We start from the raw sequence: 18374 nt of genomic DNA, 5'->3' as shown, positions 1-18374 counted from the left end.
CATCATTGAAAAGGAGTTTTAAGAAAGTAGAAAAAGATATCACAAGACTGTTTGGTTTATCTAGTCTCTCAAGTCTTGTTTGAACCTAATGCTGTTCGTTTTATACCTAAACATGCAATTTTATATTCATATTCTTTTTTTTCCATAAAAATAATTAAAAAATGCATAAAAATAAATGTCGTTATGCTGTAAAAGAACTAGATTTATCAATTGGGTAAATTTCGTTATGCTTCAAAATCCCTCATCTCGTCAAACTTTTGCGAATGAAAAATTGGGATAATTTCACAAGTGTTCTGTTAGCACAAAGAACTAAGGTCGATATCCAATTTGCAGTCTATTAAATGTACTATCGGTATAAAGTATAAATTTTCAATTGAAAACTTCTCGACGATGCAAAAGAATTTAATTTTAAAAATGATCTCGATATTCAATTTCAACAATATTTTACGTCTCATAAAAATATCCTTAACATAGAGTAACTTTTCGCTGGGTGTAAACTGCTGAATAAAGGGGAAACGTGAATTCAAGGCTAAAACGCAATTACGAACGTAACTTTCGGAAAAGTATCATCCATTAATACAGAGTGTTAATTTGTCATAAACGTCTCCGTAACAAATATTTCCTAAATTATTCGATACCGGCGACCCGTTCTAATTTTCTTTTTTCCCTCTTTATTTTCTTCTAATTCTCCTTAATTCTAATATTTATTTGAATACCAAATAAGTGATCGATGGTTGTCGGCGCTTGACTCGAGGTGAAATTCGACAGTTGCAGGGGATGCGTACGTACGTGTACAGGTAGGAAAAAAAATTGGAATAAAAGGGGAGAAAAACCTATACGTGAATACACTTAACGATGTGTGTATAACTTATCGATTTCCCGATACGTGTAACACGTATAGCAAGTATAAAAAGCGGCGTGCGAGCGAGTTGAGGTCAAAAAATAAACCACGAGGCTTTAGGGGGCGAGGCGTGTGTGAAACGAGTGAAAAAATAAAAAAAAATGTTTCGGATATGAAACACTTTGGTGTGTATACGTAATAACTTCCACGCGAATATTTTTCATCAAGCATCATCGTTTTATATCGCGAAGAAAATTTCACCTCCGCATCGGTGTAAGTAATTTTTCTTCCAGCCCTTAAATTACGTATGAAATTGACGAGAGGAATAAAATTCGCAAGAATTATGAGCGTATGTAAGGATAAAAAGTGAGAAAGAGAAAGAGAAGAAAGAAAACTGATACGAGTTCATCGAGCAGCAATCAACACCGTGCTACACTTTCGCCATCGCACTGTAGTAACAATAATAAATATCGATCCGCGATTGCTTAATTTTAAACAGCGTCAATATCGCGGGCAGCAGGCAAGTAGAGCGTGTAGTATTTTTCCCCCGAAACGTACGTCCTCCGTTTTCATCCCTCGGGGAACATCGGACTCGACAAGAAGTCCATTAATCAAATTGTTCTTCCTCCTGCTCCCGGAAAAAGAGGAGGTATAGGGACGAGGAGGAAGTGGAGGAGAGGGTTTGGTTGAACGGAAAATCGGACGACGATCAGTCGGTCCAGGGAGACGTGAAAAAGAAAGGGGGGATAAAAAGCAAAAAGGAAAAACAGTATGCCGCGGTAAAACATGGAGGGGGGGAAAAAAAAAAAAAAAAAATGCCAACAAAATGCAAAATAAATTGAAAATGATGAGGGTGCGGGGGGAGGAAAGAGTGATGAAGAAAAAAAACCATGAGCGGCGGACGAGACGCGGAGATTCTGTCTCGACATTTTCCTCCAGATAAACGCGATATGGGTTCGGTACCCATATGGGTAGTACATGTACTTTTATATACCGTTCAATCGCGGACCCGGAACGTATATAATCTCGCGTCAAGACGCGATGATCGGCGGAACGTCGACGCGACGAGACGCGACGGGACATTGACATCCTCCTGGGCGAAGGAAACTGGAAAAGACGCGGCCGCCTGCCGCATATCGCGTCCCGTCAGAGATAAGCTTCATGAAATTTTACGGCCATGTGTAACCGGCTATGATAAGTATTACGGCTTCTATAGCATTTTCAGCGTGTATTCGACACACACACACACACGCATATAAATATATGGAATCGGGGCATTCCATGCCAAACCGACTAATATCTATAAATCCTGATCGATTCGCGGATTCGATTCATCTTGTTATTTCATCGCATTTTCAAGCGTAAAAACACTCGAGATATATTTTATAGTAACGATTTTCTTGTTTATCGGTGAATTCTTTCCGAGATGCAAAAAAATATATAAAATAAAAGATAAGAATGAAAGAAAAACCGATTTCCACAAGTTATTCTTGTATTACGTACGTGCCAAGGATCGAATTTTACTTTACATGTTATATTTCGCGGTAAAATTTAACATACAGCCGATTAGGAATTGTCTTTAAATACTACGTTTGAAAATATCGTGTGAAAAAACAATGAATGAAAAGTAGAAAAGACATTCTGTTTATGTATTAGAGCATCTCACACGTAAATGCTGCAGAGAAGATAAACGGATAACTTTATTTCCTTCGAGCATGAGTACGAAAAGGGCCACATATCATTAAAAGAGTAATAAAAACGATATCCGATTTTGTAAAAGTTGTTAATTGTCCGATTTTAGCCGAACAAAAGGAGGTACAAAATATGCAAGAAAATAAATTCAACTACCGGGTGAAAATAACATGCGACTTTTTGTATACAGGACTACATACGTATAAGGATTTGTTTAGTAGAATACTATCCTCAAAATTCAAGAGAAGGTTCTTACTCCAGATAAAAAAATTTTACCGGAAAAATGTGTAAAAAGTGTATTTTTTATGGATAAATCTGAGAAACTACAAAACTGATTGTGAGTTTTATAAGAATTTGGAGTTTGAGTTTTTTAAATTGTAAGGGCAAAATAACGTGTAGAGCGTCCTTCGTAGAGCGGTCTACGATTTTGCATATACACGGAAAACGAGTAGCGAAAACTAACCTATCTTAATCCAACTCGAAGTACTTTCAACGTACGAATGTTCGAAGTTTTCAAATCTCCTCAATCCTCCGTGTATATTCTGTATCAGCGTAGGTTACGATGTGTAGTTACATGTATTCGCGATTGCGATGAGATTCAAGCTTGCGAAGTTGTTGCAGAGACGTATTTTTGAGAAAATCACGGTCTTTCGCAGCCTTAGAATTGTCTGAAATTCCGTAAGCCGTATAGTTTCGCATCATTGGAATTACTCGCATATATTTTGAAAATTCAAGATCGTTGAGTTGTTTCGATATTGCAAGGCAATAATTTTTACGTATTTCGACGATTTTTCGTCACGTTGAACGTTATTAATAAAACTTCAGTCTCTCACTGAGAAATTTTTCTCAGTGTACATCGTTCGGTTAGGGTAAAATTTGAATTTGACCTGCCTTTATACACAGACCTCTGCCGCATGAGAAAAATTGGCAATACGAAGCAGGTATAACAAAGTGAAAAAAAAAAGAATAACGGAAAAAAAGGGGGGAAAAAAAACTAATAAAAATAAAGGTGAAAAGGGCGTGCGTAGGTAACGATCGAGAACCGCGGGGCCACCGGAGGAGGCTGTAGGCTTGGCAAACACGGATCCGCCGCTTGTGGTTTCCGCCAAGCCATAAATCCTGGAAGCGCGGAAGTTTCTCGCCGGTGGCGCAGGCGGGAACCAACCGAGAAAAGAGGATGGGGAGGGAAAAAGAATCCTCGAGGAAGGACGGAGGGAGGACGCTAGGCAAGAGGGAGGCGGGGGTGGAAAAACCCTTCGGGGTAAACTGGTCTAGGAGAGTAAACAACCGTCGCGGAGTTGACGGAGGACGCGATGTGAGGCGAGGTGAGGTGAAGTGAAGTGAAGTGACAGATCATGCAGAGATGAGCCGCGGAAAATCGCTGCGATTTTTCGCAAGAGGATGGCTACGTTCCGGACGAGACGACGGTGTCTGAGGACAGCACGTGCGGAAAAAAGAGAAATGAGAACAAGTTTTATTCGTTGTTTGTTTCTTTTTCTTTTTTCTTTTTTTTTTTTAAGGAAATCGTTAAACCTCCGATTTACATTTTTTTTTTACGCTGTAATCTCAGATTTTTTTATTATGATGAAACTTGGCAGGATTTCCCGGCAATTTTCTAGAATTCAATTATTATACATACCGCTGAAAGATAAATGGATATATCTTTAATCCTTTCAGTCAGAGTGGGATCTAAAAAATTTCCATGTCCCAGCCTTATCACAGTTTTTTTTTACAACTTTAAATTATCTCTGTTACTTCGTATTGCCGTTAAAATATGGAAAAATCTAATTTCGGTGAGAATCGTCGAATTTTGATAGTTTTTTTTTCTATTTTATATCCGGCATGTTAGATTCAGAAACTATCACATTCTGTCTTCAGATTCGTGATCAGTGACCCTGAAAACCATCGGGTAATAAAATTCAGGCCAAAATATTGAGTCGAAAAATGTGTGGCAGAAAGGGTTAAGATGTTTGAATTGATCAACAGAAAATAAAATGTTTACTGAAACTACGCCTTTGTGCAAAGCATATACAATCAATGAAAATAATAATATATTTCATTCAAGGTATTATTGTGAACATTCAAATAAAAGACATTGTGATAGTTGAAATATTATAACGCTCTGACTTCAAATCCCGAATATCGAAGCATAAAAGTAAAGTATGAAACTATTTAAAAACGTTTCACTTGTACAACGGTTTTTTCGTTTTGAATTAATTGAATTTGAATCGAATTTAAAATTCAATTCAATTGCATATACAACTAAAAATAGAAAACCGAACATTACAAAGGATGTATTGACGAAATTTTATTAAGTCGAAATAGAATCATTTTTTATAAATATAGGTTCACCCACTTGTGACCGAATATCAAAATTTTGTTTAATATTAAAGTGAAGAACCTTCGACGCGTAATTAAATGTTAATTCTAATATACGTATTAATGTCGATACCTGAGAAGAGTTAATTTTCCGCCGATTTTTTACCAATGAGCCAAAAATTAAAGAAAATGAAAATCCGCGGCATTTTTCGATTTTACAAAAAAAAATTTCTGCTCGATATTTATTCGTCCAAGAGTCTCAATAACAATAATCCGACCTTAAGGTAAAAGCGGCAAAGGCTTCAAGGGTGTAAACGGGCGGGAGAAAGCGTACTTTTATTTATTTTCTTCGTTTTGGCATGACTTGAGATAAACGATGCGATTGACAAATACTGTAGTACTTGAGAAGGTTTACGACGGAGGAAAAAAGCGAAAAATAAAATAAGGAAAAGAGAGAAAAACAGAGGCTGCGAAGCACGCGAAGACGGTATAAAGAAGGTTTAAGCTGCGACTTAAGCTCACCCACCTTTTATACGTGGGATGACGTACGGTATGGGGCGGCGGATTTATATTTTTATAGCTTTCACTCTAGCTTTTTTTTTTTCTTCATTTTCTCTGCAGAATAATACCTGAACTTGCCCGAAGACATTTTTTTCGATGGATTAGATTATTCGGTGGTAGAATCTACCCGAAATAATACTTCCAGGTATAACATGAGGCATTCCACATTAACTCGATCGGGTTTTTCAAAACCACCATTTTTAATTTCATCGTAAAGATTCCTGGGTTAAGTAAAAAAAAGGCAAAGCCGTGAAACGGTTTTGAATATCCGTGACTCAAAAATGCTTTCGTGAGAACATTAAAAACATGTATAAAAATTGTAGATCGATTGAATAATTTGAAGTTGAAGCTGAGGATACGTTTGATTGTTTTCATTTATTTATGAATTTTTTTCCTTCTTTTGACGAATCAAATTGGTAAAATTTTTAGTAAACTGGATTTTTTTCTGTTCGAACCAAGATTTAAAGTAAACAGACTGAAGAAGATATCTTGACTCAATTAATATCTATGCAACATACGTATACATAGCGACGAGAAAGAAAAAGGCGTCTATTTTGAGATCTGACTCAGTCATTTGATATCTTTGTAATAAAAATTATATGAAAATACGGAGATTTCATAGCTTGTGGTTGAATAAAGAATAAAACAATGTATATGTTTAACGTCAAATAGAAAATATGATCGTTACCTCATGTTGTAAATTAACCACGAGATGTGTGTGTACAAAATAAATTCAACAAGATTAAAAGGATGTCACTGTGCGTGAACATGTTATAACCGTCACTTTATTCCTGCATAACATGTGTAAAGTGCAATATCGATACAGTCAATTTTGAAAACAAATATAATACCGCAAGTACCTAAATGTAAACTCTTGGCGCAAAAATCGGTATTCAAAAACCAGCGAAATGTTTCATTTCCGTTTATTTTCTTGTTATTTCTTTTGATTCTTCTTCCACGCCTTGGTTATTATTATCATTCATTTTTCGTCACGTTACGTTTTGAATCCGAGGATCGATCCTGCACGACGATAAGAATGTAATTTAAATATTTTCAGAGAGGAAGGCCAACGTCGGCGTTACTCGGCACCGTCGCCATCCTCCTCCTCCTCCTCCTCCTCCTCCTCCTCCTCCTCCTCCTCCTCCTCCTCCTCCTCCTCCTCCTCCTCCTCCTCTTCCCTCATCTCTGCCCCTGTTCGTGGCATTGACAGTGATTTGAATCGCAATTGATGACGGCAAAACCACGCTGATGTATTGCCATAAGCGCGGCGACCTAATAAAACGGCGGACCGGCTGCAGAGCGTCGATCAATAATAAAATCTCTCTTGAGGACAAAAACTGAGCCGGCTAGAGAGAGGCATTGCCTTCGAGTATTACGAGTCGCGATCATCCGCCAGAGACGCAGGAATATCCCGACTGTAAGTGAGTAATTGCCGTTGAGCGTTATCGTTGAAATGTATTGTTATTATCATGTACTGCAACCAACTAATTGGAATAATGACGAACGACTCTGAATATTTTTTCATGCAAACAGATTATCCTTTTTACTTGCAAAACTCTCATTGAGAAATCGCTGATGCCGATGCAATTTATTTCTTCAAGTCGATGAGTAAAATCGAACTATGACCGCGTTTGTAAACTGCATTAATGAGACTTGTTGAGATAGTTTAAACTCCGCAGAAATTTAAGAACATCGTAAGTTTTAACGAAAAGAAAACTTTTCCGAATTAAGGATAAAGTTTTCCGACTCGTCGGGATCAGCTGTTATTGCGACCGGTCGTCTCGAGCTGTTTTTCCTAAAGTGAATAATTTCGAGTAAGTACCTACATCACATCTCGCAGTTAAACGCTTACTGTACAATCATCGTCCAAGTGTTTTCATTTTCGACCATAACCGAAAAATGTAGTTCCGGATTGCAATTGAAAGTGAATTTTGTAAATTTAAGTAGAAAATGTTTAATACTGTTGGAATAATTTGATGTTGGTGTAACGATAATTCGTTTGATTGAAAATATACATGGTTAAAAAAAAAAAAACAAACAGATGTATCGGCGTTGCAATAACCAGAGAAATTTGTTTATTCACAACAACAATCACACTGTAAACAATTTAATTACTTATAACGCGTTTCCCCCGTAATTCCGATAATATTTTAACAACAATTATATCAAGTGGCAAGAATGAAAGTTTTTTTTTTTTTACAACCGGGTTCAATTCAATGGTCGCCTGATTTTTGGTATCTTCTGAAAAAAATTAGCACTGCATTTATTCGTTCGTTGATAAAACGCGTGTTGAGAGTCTGCAGCTTTCGCGGCATCGTCGTGCTCGGCAAGAGAATGAAATCAGAGGCGACGAAGACTGTTAATTACCAACGTCAAGTCTCAGATGTACAAATACAACCCAACATACGATATACACAGCTTGTTCTCATTACGTGAATTACAAGATTCGTGTCATATAGACGTCTGTAGTAACGACAGTAGAATAGATAAATGACACTGGCTCGTCTAGTGCGGTATTTAAAATGCTTACGACGTGTCTTCGTATTAAATACATCTACTAGATACGCGTGATGCTTGTCATAATCCAGAAATGCCTACGTACTACACGTATACATTGCATACATGACGTGGTTCGACGCTACTTGTTGCCCTCGGTTATTGACCAACCGTTTGATAAGAATGCTTTCTGCTTTAAGCCATCATGATCGTTGACGTAATAGGGTGTGGGTCATACCTACACTGAGAAAAATTTCATTTGTCATAGAAACTAGAAAAATTCAGTAAAACAGGTATCGTTGAAAAAACTGTTTGAATATTGTTGGAATTGCGAAAAACGAGGCACGCCTAACCATTTTGCGCTATTGTCGATCGTTTTTTGGTAATTGCAACGCAAAATCGGTTTGTGAGGTTTACTCTAATTTTTTTAGTTAATTAAAGCTTTAACGTCAATTTATTGTTACACGAGTATTAAATCTTCGCAACAGTTACAAAAAAATATAGTAAGAGTGATCGTAATGAGAAAGAACAGTAACGGATACTAAACTTTCCGGTAACACGTACAAAATTAATTTTCATTTTGTACCTAGAACTATATTTTTCGATTGTGGAAATAAAAATTTCTCTCAGTGTATAATAATACACCATATATGATATAAGGTACATTCGCATGAATACATGTATGACGCGTGAGCATGAGTCATTCAATTTATCGTGTTTGAAAGTATAGTCTTGCGCGATTGTCTTATAGCATCATAACGCGTAGTATTAAATGCGTAAATCAAACCAGCGATTATACAATAAATCAATATATATAACGCGAAGAAAATTAAAGACCACAACGGATCGTTTCCCGCGCGATTTTTGATAATTATTTCGTTTCTTTTGTAGTATATATTAATATTTATGAATTTCGTATAAAAAGTTTCATCTCCGCAAAGTATTTTGGAAAATTATACGTAACTGTGGATTTAGCATCCTTTAAAAAGTAAACTGGTGAATTTATACTTGTAAATTATAATAATTTTCGTCATATTCTCATCGCCCGTATAATGGCTTGATGATAATTGCATCGCAGCAGCGGACTGGAAAAGTATATTAAAAATAAACGACGAAGAATTATATATAAAATAAAGTTTTACGACCAGGTTGAAAGCAGTTATCGGTTTACACCGCTGTCGTAAAAGGTGCGTGTATTCAGTTATAATACGTGGATGTGGCGATATAGATACACAGATGAGACATTTTCCTTCCTCTTTTCGTTCATGGTATTAGTATGATACATGTACGTGTCAGAAAAAATTGATATCATCATATATGTATGTGAGGAGAAAGAAAAAGGTATCTCAACTATCGTGTCGAATTGAACGGGGGAAAAAAATATATATTTTTTGAACGGGTAAATATTTTCTCACAAACATTAAGTAAACCTAGCTACGCAAATTATTGTCAACGGTGAATTCAGCACGAATAATGAAGACATTTTTTGTTGCCATTTTCTTTTATCCCCCCCAAATCTCTCAGTATAGCCTTGAAAATTATAAGGTTATACCTAAATTTCACTACACGATAATCACGTCGATTATCGCGTGGAGGTTCGGTGACATATATGTATAAAATCTATGGACTCGTTAGTGTGATAAAAGAATGAAAAAACAAATGTTAGTTCTTAGCCAGTGAATCTACGATGTGTAGTTTCAAAGAATAATAACAACAATGATACCAGGCGATTTGGTAAATATTCACATATACGTATATATACATGTACATGTATAACCTAATGAACTGATAACGACACACACTTTAGATTAGGCTTGATTGCCGTGCGCAGCTTTAGAGTATATTATGTATCGATCCGTGTGCGCAATTACCCGAAAATGACCATAGTGATGAAAAAATAATAGTATGCCATATACGCATGTTAAATTGGACAAGATAAAAAAAATTACGCGAGAAAAAAAGATTATGATAAAAAGAAAGAAAAAAAGAAAAACAAACGTTGTATTTTCAAACAACACGTATGATGATAATATAATGTAGTAAAGTGCATGAGATTGTTTAATTGGGGTATTTTGTGACTACTTTACCAAATATATCGTTGTCAAAGTGTGATTGATTAATATTCAGGCGTTATACGAGAATCAATAACGTAAATCGTACAATTCGTTATTTTCAAACTATCATACGTTTTATCACGAAAAACAAAGGGGAGATAAAAAAATACAAAGCAAAGGAAACATGTAAAACATATGTGTTAATTTGTAAAACTCAGAGCAAAAGGTATGATATCCGACCAGTTCTCGCCTTTGAGTAGGCACAGCTGCGGCACATTATATTATACGGTACAAAACTTGCAGAGGAAACAGAGAAGGAAAATGAAACGGAGAGAGAAAGGAAGAAGGGCAGCAAACGCTATCCGACTGTCTGTCAGAGATAAAGACAGAAACTTCAAGAGTGGGTGAGTGAGTAGGAGAGAGAGAGAGAGAGAGAGAGAGAGAGAGAGAGAGAGAGAGAGAGAGAAAGAGAGAGAAAGAGAGAAAAGAGGCGCCGCGGCGGTGCAGCCAAGAAACTACGTGCGTATGTAACATATTATTATAGAATGTTTGAGCGCGTGCATTGTTGCATCACCATTGCGCCTGCATCTCAAAATATATATGCACGATGCAGCGAGCAGCACAAGCCGGTTGTCTTTCTCTCATACGCACGCAAGCACGCAGGCAGCGAAGAGAACGGGTTTGCGGTAACCTTTCAAATAGACCATAACGTTTATAAAATCACGCACAATATGTATCGTCATTCTTCATACGTATTGCATAGCTACCAACCTCAAAGATTATCACCACAAATGCCCTGGAAGGTATTTTGTTTTTTTTTTATTTTTTTTTAATTCAAAGGTGATTTATGTATATATATATATATATATATATATATATATATATATATAATTTATATTTATATATATCAATTTGATCCGGTTTGATATTTCTGTACGTGTAATCGTTATGTACGTACGTTGGGGTGATTCAGATAAGAAAATACTTTACGATTTTCCACCGTGGTGTTCACTAAAAAATTTGTTTAGGTTAAAAGGAAGATTCTGCGAAAATATGAGCGTTTTACGTTATGTGAAAGATCGGGCTTTTTTTATTATTCACTTTCTTTCCACATTTTTCTGAATTTGCGAATAAACATGTAGCAGTTCAATTATTATTTCTTTACTAACATTCGTACGCACGGAGATATTCGCGGCTTTGAAAATTTTATGTTTCGATCCTTCTATTCTCCGATCCTTCTATATTTTCACTCCAAATCGATAAGATCGATCGATCGATCGATCAATGACGTACCGAAATCAAGCAACAATGCTTGTGCAAGTATGTATGCATGTATGTATATACTGTAATTACTGCACTTTTCATTAGGTATTTTTTGCGGCCTAAATTAGTTTTCAGATTCTTACAATTAGCCGAGTTGCATCGGCGATTGAAGCAGTAGATTCGTAAGGTCTCGTCGGATCGATCGAATCTCGTCCGCATGGCGGGTAGAGAAGGAGGAGGAGGAGGAGGAGGAGGAGGAGGAGGAGGAGAAATGAGGTATGTAAGGTGAATCTTACAGGGGTTTGGTTGGGTTCGCGTAGCACGTGCTCGATTGCTTCTAGTTGAACAAAAGCGTTAAATAATGGAGTTAAAGAGGGACAGGAAACGGGCACAAGAGGAATAAATAATATATACTGCGAGGAGTTGGCAAGAGGTGGGGAAGCCGGGAAATGCATGTCGGATGTCGTAAGAATAACGAAGACTGGAGGACACGTATAAGCCGTCGAGGCGACGTTGATCCACGAGGCTCGATTAGGCTTCGATTCTAATTTCGATTCTCGTCTCGTCGTTATCGCGTCGTTTGAGAAGTGAAACTGAAAGTGAATTCGAAAAAAGGAATTATGGAAGCGGGTGCGCGGTGAACGATGATATCTGATTAATCATGAGAATGAATCGAATTATCACACAAAGAATTTATTTTTACCTAAGCATATGTATTTCAATAAACGATAAATGTTTTATTATTAATAATCGTGCGTGTTACAGGAACAATTTTACGTATACATACGTTTCGGAAAAGTTTCCCCCGGATATGATCTAGCGATTCTATAAGACGATCACTCGCCTTCCCTTAACCCAACTTATTGTTAGCTTGGCTCACATCAGCTGGCAGCCTTACCTTATAGTTATAGTATCCACGAAACCCGAGCTTGTAGATATAACAAAGGTACCTCGTTAAAAGAGCGACGTGTGCGCGAAACTCGTTCTCTCAAGTGGTGAAAGATCACGTGCACGCCAGAAGTGGATTTACAAAGTTGTGCGCGGTATGTTTTATATACGTGTATACAGGCACCCAGATGCACGGTAAAACGTGTATAATATATATATATATATATATATTTACAAGGGCGGGTTTGTTACGACTCCTGGATCATATTGCACAAAAATTAAACCCCCCCCCCCCCCCCCCACACAAAGAAACCGTAAAAGCACTACGGACATGAAAAATTTTCAAACAGATGATACTACGTAACATAATCTGTTTCACGTAAGTATAAATCATACTGCACTGCACTACGGACGGAACAAAACTGGAACAACGAATTTGATCGTGTATAATAAAATTCCATTTATTGTCACGATGAGCTCACTTCCGGTCGATCGAACAACACGCGAATTCATGTACCGAAAGTTCCTTTATACAAACTGCAATCACACCACGAATAAACCAATAACCAGAAGAGTTTTCTTCTCTCTCTCTCTCTCTCTCTTTATGTATATATATACATACATATTTCTTCATCACTCGCCCTCACTTCATAATATCTCTTTTGCCCGACTGGACACTGAAATTACTTTTTTCTTTCATCGTTTCCTTGATATTCACAGGCAGGTATAAGTATAACGGAATGTTTATTTCTACTGTCTGCACAGATGACAGATTGGAAAATATTTTTGGGCAAAGCCATCGAAGTGAATTTTCGCGGAGTATTTCGAGTCGGACTAGATTTTTTTTTGGTCTTCGATGTACAAAATGACCTAATAATTTTTACGATTTCAGTGAAACCGTATAGTCAATACGTGTTTACAGCCACGATACATATTAAACAGAGTACAAATGAATTTGGAACTGATATAAAGATAACTTTTCAATACAGATACGGTTGAAAGCGTTTTTGTTAACAACTTCGCAAAGAAAAAGTTTACACGTGTTGCGTTATTTTGCAGTGAATGTCTTTCAGCTGAGTACAGATAAACTTGTTTCCGTTAATATATAGAATCAGAATTGAAACGTGGCCGATGATGACGCGTCGTCGTAGTTGTATGCAGGTAGGTTAAATTATGGAAATTCTCTGATCGTAAATGTTGCAACTGAATATTCTAATAAGCAGCAACATAGTTACGCTACCGTCAAACTATGCGGAGGCCATTCGCGGCCTGCATTATAGTCCTCTAGCGTAATAGATATTACAGTATAGGGGATTCCATGCCAATTCGACCTGGGTTGTTTCATATTTTTGCAAAAATATTTAAGAATTTCAAATCGTATCGATCACTGTACGTTCGTTTAGAGATATGTACACATATAATTTGAATCGATTCGAAAAGAATTGAAAGGAAAAGAAACCGAGTGACTTCGAGAGTTAGAACAATCACACGAAAGATCGCCGGTTCGATCCGATAGGTCATGGGTCACACCTGGGTTGAATTGGCACGGAACGCCCCGTACATGCGTAATACTCGAAGGTTTAAAAGTGTACCCGTTAAATAGTGATATATCGACACCATACGACGATTGAAAAAAATATGTTTTACGGTAGTCGTCGAGAGCTTTTTAACGCCATCTTGAGATTAACCAGGAAGTGCGATGCATGCACGGAGAAACTTCGGATGTGGGTGATATATGGTCCTTCTGAAGCAGCAACAAAAGTTACTCTTCTTCTCCGTATCGCTAAATTTTTTTTATTCCTTGACTGGGAAATCAAAACGTTCAGGGAATCATTAATAAACAACGACTCACCCATTTGTCAAATTTATTCGGTGCCAGCTCTGTTAATGGAATCAAGATGAATGAAAATTAATGAAAATAATGCGTGTATACAGTGAGGATGAGTAATGATTCGAAGAATGGGGAAAGATCCTACCGTAACAATTACTGGCGGTTGTTTAGTTCAGAGAATAAACGACGGTAGTTGGTATTAATATAACATCTAGCTAAGAAAGAAGTCCACGTGTAAGAACCTACACAATTATGTTTTATAGATTTTTAGAATAGACGAGAAGGAAAAAAGTCGGTCCCGCAAGTGTGTAATATCCAAAGTCGTCGCAAACAGCTGGAACGCAATTATTTTTTTATCGCCGTTGAGAGATATTCGTTCAAATAAATATGTACACACTTTCTTTTGTACATTATATTTTTCACCGTTAGGTACGCTTTCTACGTATCTACGATATGTTATTCATTGACGTAGGAGGTCCTGTATGGCGGTGAAAATTCTTCGATTATAATATCTGAATTCGTGTCGACCAACGATCTTCCACATTGTTTTTCACCAGCAGTATTACGAATTTTTCACATAGTAAATAGATTTATGTGATAATTTCCTATACATTTGGCGTTGAAATGATATAGAAAATATATTGAACATTCTGTGGATATAAATGCGTGAACTTCTCTACTTCCCAAAACCAACCTGCACACCGTATATTTGAATAGGAAAAGTAAACCCAGCTGCACCATTCATACATAACATATATAATACATATTACGTGTTTTACGCCGGGTTTTTCTTCGCGTTTTATTTCAAGATTATAATACTTACACGAGATTCTTACGTCTGACCAAATAAGATCTCGGTTTACGTGACGTGTAAGATATTAGACTCGTGTCCCTTCTTACTATATATTCCAATATTTTTTCAGAGTAAAGATATGTACCTATAAGTCGGTACAACTTTTCCTCGCCAAGTTATAAAATTAAAACATCGCAGGTTCAAAGCTGGCTGGAAATTTTTCACGACTGCTTATCAAATTTACTTTCGTCGTCATCGTCTCTCTCGCTTATGAATAGTTCAGTATCTACCGAAAGTTCTGAGGGTTCAAATTCAATATGTACATATTTAATACCTGCGATATCATTATTAATATCACCGACTGCTATTTGACGTTTTAAATTTCAATTTGACTATCGCCTTTTGTTTTGTCACATTCGAGGAAAACTAACGTCGTGCGAAATCTGATTACAGCCTTGCAGGGTTGATAATCGATTCTGAAATACAGACTGTTTACGAGGCTGAAGTTAGTAACGTAAACGTAAGGAAACATCCGAGAAAAACCATGATTGTGCAAATTTTCCAACGAGTTTCGAGGAGTTGGGCTTATTAAAATACGAGTATAATTTGTTTATCACGATTTACTGAATTTCCGAAAATCCCTCGGAATATTTTAAAGTTGGGAAACCTAAAGGTAGCGTTGCATCAACCTTACCAACTCCCAACAATACCTGATGAACGTTTAAAGAAATAAAAGTCCCAGGGCATGTTTCAAAGTTCCCCGATACTTGGTCTCAAGAGAAATTGAAAATTCTTCACATAACGGAACCCGTCGATATAAAAAATCACACATGTATAGTACATACATCACAGCCGTGGTCGTATCTCGAGGAGGAGACGCGGAACCGGAAGTACGACACTATAGACTACGTGACGTCGGGTTGAGATCGTAAATCGTCGAAAGGGAATTTTGAAAATTTGCATCAGGAAGAGCACGGTGTCGTGCTGCGGGGTTTACGACTAGACCAAGGAGGCGAAGGAAGCGGTAACAGAAGCAGAACCAGAACCAGGGTCATCGACGCCGAGACGCCGAGGTTCCCAAGAAGGAAAAGGGACCCGACCCACCGCATACCATAGACTTAGACAAGCGAGTGGTCGTCCATACCTATCCCAGGCTTACATGCGGTAGTCGCGTATAATCGACTGTCGATGGAACGGATGGAGGGCAGTCCGGCCGTAAAACGACCCGAGAAAAACAATTCGAAATGGGCAATTTGTAAACTTGTCTCGCGAAACGTTAAATCTTTGCGGATGCTCGTGACTGGATTAAAACTTCGGATTCACTTTCTTCGGTTATTCTAGTATTCGGGGGTAGTTTGCAGGGGCGAGTGAACGCTGATTGGGCTTTGCGATTAACGGGGATTATGCGTTTTTGCGGTCAATCAGTGGTTAGTTCGTTTGATTGTTTTGTCGACTAATCCCAGAGCTTAGTGCTTGACCTTATTTTAAAATTGTAAACGAACGCGTTGCGTGTGCAAGTCTCTCATTTCTTTACATTCGTTCTTCATTCGTTTCGGCGCTTTGGATCGTGCACGGATTTTCATCGTTGGATCTTGGAACAATCTCAAAGGCATTCTAACCATTTATATTTATATGTATAAATTTGGATACATGACAGTCGATTTTCGGAACGCTCTACAATATTGTAAATTCCTTGACTGATGGACACTTTTGTGCGAATTTTGGTATAGTTGCAGGTAGTTTACGGATTTCTAAATTCTGAAATCACGACCAGTATTAGCTGATTATGACGACAATGCGTGACGATGAGAAAGTAGTGAGTATTAGATAACGTGGCTGTGGAGGAAATTGTTCACACCATGGCTTCCTGTTGGAAGTTATAAGAGGAAAATCTCTGCGGCACGTTGAACTGACAAATGATATCACCGACCAAACCGCGATACGTATATATCTAGACTTTTTAACTCAACTTTATTCCTTCAAGGCACCGCAACCTGATCCTATTTACGTAGCAGTTTTTGCATACATTCGATTAATTCGGATTAGGAGATGATGCTTTTTTGTATAGGAAATTCATTTCGTTATTTCCCAATTTCGGTCAATCGTTTAAAAAACAGTAAATCGAACAACACCTGCACCAAACAAATATTTTTGCTAATTCAAATCCATCGAATTTGTTCTCGAAGTTCGAAAAACAACGATTTTCCTCTCGCTAACTTTTCGTCGTGTTAACGCGACCAACTTCAAGCCTCGTTAATTCGGTGTGACTTTGAAAGCTTCCAACAATTTCGCAAGGTTCAGGGTCCGAGTTCTTGGATACGTTTGAAAATCGTCGTCGGCAAGCCCGCGACGCCCACGCAAAGAGTAAAAGAGAAAACGGTCGGCTGCACCACCAGATGGGGAAATTTTTACCGTCCAGAAGGCCAAAAGTCCCGACAAGGGATTGAGTGACTGGAGTTTAAAGGTGGCCTGCGTTTAAAGTTGAGCCCCCAAGAGCGTCGAGTCGCGACGTCTCGGCAGAGATTTTCGTCGGGTTCTCTATACCTGAATAGCTGCCGAGGAGAACAAGCCGTGTCATAATAATTTCGTTCCATGCTACCCGATTTCCCACAAATAGCAGCCGCCCTCGACCTCCCCCCTCCTCGACCTACGCGCCGAGGTTACACTCAACGTTTGGTAAACAAGGTAAAAAAATTAAATACGAGCATCGGGAAGAGAGGATCAACGAGACTCACCTGGAGGGTGGATGCGAGGATTTTGACAACGGTTGACAAATGACAGTCGGCCCGTTGTCACGTGGTCGAGATGACGCAGAGTTTCGACGCCTATATCCGTAGAATTCACCCGTCGACGAGACTCTCTCGATCTCGCTCTCTTCTTGAGAAAGAAATGAGAGATGAGAACGGAGATCCGACCCTCGCGTCGAGGTACCGACTCTCTTTGTGCTACGGGTTCTAGGTTATGTTCGGTTAAATCCAGCGCTAAAGGCAAACAAGTCCCTCGGTAGTTTCGCCGAGGGCCGAAGGCTTGGCGAATAACCGTTTGGGTCAACGACGTTAGCACGTGCCTCTACTCTTCTCTCCTCTCCTCTCTCCTCAACCAACGGAGAAAACGGAATGCGACGGATACAAACACTCGCGGTAGCGGCGACGTTCCGACGCTCGCAAAACGACGACGCGTACCCGCAACTGGATCAACTCCCGAACGCCACCGGCGTCAAACTGGCGTCGTATCGGTGGGGGGGAGACGAGGCCGAGAGTCGAGGAGCCGAGTCGAGCCGAGTCGAGCCGAAGTAAGCCGAACTTTGCCGAGCGTCGAGCAGCCCGGCAAATGACGCGTCCCTCTCTACGCGCATGCGCAGACTCAAAACGAGACACGCGGTCGCGCCCAACGCGAGATCTGAACATATATATACACACACGTATATATATATATATATATATATGCCGACACAACGAGCCTCATATTGATGTCTGCCCTGCATGTGTGCCTCAGACACCGGCCGACACCTTCTTGCCTTTGGTTCCGTACTTCTCCATTTCCTGTGAAAATTCTTCGCCCTTCACTCCTCCTTTCCTCCTTCTCTCCCCTCCCCCCTTGTCCGCGCCGCCCACGAGTTTAAGACACCTCGGTTCT

The 18374-nt window shown here is 38.6% G+C and overlaps 1 protein-coding gene across 2 annotated transcripts in view; it reads right to left on the bottom strand.

Annotated features, from left to right (window-relative positions):
- The window catches only part of LOC124188030 (bifunctional heparan sulfate N-deacetylase/N-sulfotransferase), an 81836-nt gene extending 63894 nt beyond the window's left edge, over nucleotides 1-17942 (bottom strand). For both annotated transcript variants that reach the window (XM_046580291.1, XM_046580292.1), the window contains exon 1: nucleotides 17474-17942. The gene's annotated coding sequence lies outside the window, so the exon portion shown is untranslated. The remainder of the gene's footprint in view (nucleotides 1-17473) is intronic.
- Between the last annotated feature and the right edge of the window lie 432 nt (nucleotides 17943-18374).

Source organism: Neodiprion fabricii, chromosome 1, assembly GCF_021155785.1.
Source record: "Neodiprion fabricii isolate iyNeoFabr1 chromosome 1, iyNeoFabr1.1, whole genome shotgun sequence".
Classification (NCBI taxonomy): domain Eukaryota; kingdom Metazoa; phylum Arthropoda; class Insecta; order Hymenoptera; family Diprionidae; genus Neodiprion; species Neodiprion fabricii.
Note: the sequence above shows the minus strand (reverse complement) of the source record. Positions and strands in the feature narration are given on the sequence as shown.